This window comes from Lepidochelys kempii, chromosome 2 (assembly GCF_965140285.1).
Source record: "Lepidochelys kempii isolate rLepKem1 chromosome 2, rLepKem1.hap1, whole genome shotgun sequence".
Lineage (NCBI taxonomy): Eukaryota > Metazoa > Chordata > Testudines > Cheloniidae > Lepidochelys > Lepidochelys kempii.
Window position 1 is genome coordinate 255,670,154 of NC_136381.1, and position 3,373 is coordinate 255,673,526.

The following is a 3,373-nucleotide window of genomic DNA, read 5'->3' on the forward strand; positions in this document are numbered from 1 at the left end:
TCTCCCCTTTATTTCAGTCAAATACTTTGGTAGGTGACAACTTTGTTTAACTTTCCCTAGCATTTCAGGGTTTAGCAGTTTATCAGCTTGCTCTTTGTTTTTACATTCAACTAAAAGATCACCATCTCTCAGACTAGCTCTTACAGTAGCCCCTATGCTTTTTAAATCCAGTTAGCTACTTTCACAGGGTTCGCATCTCCTAATCTTATTTCTTTGGCTAGGGATCTTACAAGTATCGCATTTTGGTTTATTTCCTTCCTCAGCTTTGCTTTTTAGCTGATATCATCATCACCTGATTCTGCTTCTACTCTTTTTGTTTTCCCACCTTGTATCCATTCTTCTTCTCTAATAGACTCTTCTTCAGTTTCCGGAGTGACTTCATGTGGGGTTAGAGAATCCTCCATCGCACAGTCCAACCCCCTTCTGCTCTCAACTTCCTGGCTTTCTACTAACCAGTCTGCTCCTGCCCAGCTGGGCTTCATGTTCTGTTAAGCCTGGCTCTCCCTCCAGGTGCAGCCAGATACCATAATTGGCCTATCAGCCCCAGGCGCACACCCCACCACACACACCTTTGACAATGTTTCATTCCCTATTAGTGGCATAGCTGAGGATTCCTGAGCGCGTCTGCTTTCAGCACTCAAGACAGCTAACTGCTCAACCCATCTACTGCTGTGCCTGGTGCTACACAGCTTCTCGTGTTTGTGCAGAATGTTTCTGTTGGTTCATTTGAAGACCTGTATTTGTAAAGTTGTGCTGGGCTGCACAGCAGAGTAGTGTTCATCCTAGGCATTCTCGAATGCAGTCAGAGCCCCGCCTTAGAGTCATAGAAATATAGGGCTGGAAGGGAACTGAATGGGTCATCAAATCCAGCCTCGTGTGCTGAGGCAGAACCAAGTAAATATAGATCATCCCTGACAAGTCTTTGTCTAACCAATAATGGGGTTTCCACAGCCTCTACCTTCAGCGGGAATGGAGTATTGCAGCCTGATCCGAGCTGCTAAGGCAATGAGCTTTGAGAACTGGTCATGCAGTCCAAAACATGGCACCCGAGGCCTTATGGCTTCAGTGTTTCATACGCCATCAAATGCTTGCTGCAGTGCAAAGGTTTGAAAATCTGCCCCTTCAGGAAGCTGTTATAGTGAACTTCATTAATGACTTCTCAATGAATTCAGCTTTGTGTCTTACATGGGCTCCCTTCACCCATAGCTCCTCCAAGCCAGGTGGTCTCATGAGGTATAACACTAACTCAACTCCTCAGAGATGCAGCTTTTCTGGAATGGTGAGCAATCTCTTCTCTTCTGTGATTGATTGCGGGTGGTACACTTAGCCTTACCCTGGTAGATTTTTGAGCACGTGGACAAGCTGAATTTGCTTCCTCCCCAGGGATGGGAGATGAAAGCTTTATCCTTGTGTGACAGAGTTGAAGCAATAATCAGGGAAACTCATCAGTGGTTCTTCCCATGTCATTCTTCCTCTTGTTCAGACTTTGAGTGAACTGAGAATATGGTCTGGGACCACCAGTATCTCAAATCAGCATCTGAGGGCACTTCATACCCAGGTGTGGGACAGTTTACTTGAAGATTAACAGAGGGGAAAGATACAGCTTGCTCTTCCTTTATCCAGGATGCTGTTGGCTTGGCATCACTGAGTCTGGGTCACTGCAAAACGAACGATCAAGTCTCTCTTGTCACAGGACCGTGTAACTCACTGACTCTCTAGCCAGGAGCTCAGCAGGTTTTGGCCATCTCTGAAGGAGGAGTTCCCGCCTTTAGGCATGAAAGCTATGGAGGCTTTCATCCCATTTTTTTACCTTGTGTCTCTGTGAGTTGGTTTTCTCTTTGGTGGTGGCCATGAAAACAAATTATTGTGATCAGCTGTCGATAGGAAATGGATTAAGATGCTGTATTTTCCCAATAGATATTATATGGATCATCTTCTATCAGCTAGACAGGTACATCCACCAGACTGAACTGAGTGAATGTAACATTTCTACCTCCTCTATCGACTTCTTCTCTTATTTCTTTATTTTTTTAAACACTTACTTATTTCTGTGTGACTTTAGTTACAAAATTTCACCAGGTCATGGTTCGGGTTGGCGCTCTTGAGAGAGAGAGAGGTCACAAAAAAACTTTAGTTTAAAGAGGTTTTGACAGCTGCAAAAAGTTCGGGAAACCCCGGGACTCTATCTAAAAATGTTTTTTCCATCTCCAACTTCTGTATTTCTGTCATTTGCTTCTAGTGAGTAATTGACTTCAATGTGTTAAAATATGTGTGTGTTTTATTGCATTTGATTGACAGCTGTTCATAAGAACTGGGTTCAGCCTTATTCGGATGAAAGCCATGTCTGACATCAGACAATTGTGAGGGAAGCTAGCTCACCTGCAAATGTCACCATTTCAAACTACTTTAATTGGGGGGAAATAGACAGAATATCCAAGCTGAAGTATGGGAGAATGTACAGAGCCTTAGAGAGTCCCCATCCTGTCAGGAATCATGTGGACAGAACCTCTGTGGAGATGAGGCTGTGAACCCCATTCATGGCCTCTCCAAATCTTTCCTCCCTGCCCTTCAGCATAGTGGAACTTTCCCTCCTCCACTGCAAGAGGCCTCTCCACATCAGTGGGGAGAGGTAACAAGATTTGTCGTTCAGGGAAACCATCTTTTAAGATCCAGAGCAGCCTCAATCCCCTGCGATATCAGTGAAAGACGAGAGGTTGGCATCCTGCTGTAACAAGGCCCTTTAGCAATTCTCACAGTTAAGAGTTAATTAGCAGTTTAGAATTCATCTGTACAAATTAGTTTCCAGTTCAAACTTGCCACACTGAAACTCTGTGTGTGTGTGTGTGTGTGTGTGTGTGTAAGTAGAGATTTACTGGGTTCGGATTATTTGGGCTGGAGTCTGCTCAGTTAAGCTGGTGTAAATCAGGACTACATCAGTGTAAAATCAATGACCACAAGGTCAGAATCAAGGACTTTGTGTGAGTTCTGGGAACCCCCCCTCCTCCCCCTCAAAGAAACTCTAATTAATTTAAAAATGAATACATGTCTGTGATGCATGTTCCAGAAATTCCCCTGCCTAGAGCTGTGCACTCCCATGTACTCCACGGGCACTGATTGCGAACAAGCACACAAGGAGCGACTGCTAGTGGTTAGCTGGGAGCTCTCATGCTTCCATAAGGTCAGCTCCAGTCACTGCACACACTAATGCTCACGGCCAGTGCCAGGCTGTTAATCCTTGCACAATACAGCATTGGTAAGAGTCTTAGGTAACATCACATTGAGCCCAAACATAAATTCCCAGGCAGCCCTCCCTCACCCGCTCTCTGCATTCCTGCACAATGCAATCCTATAAGCAACTCACAGTAAATCTGCG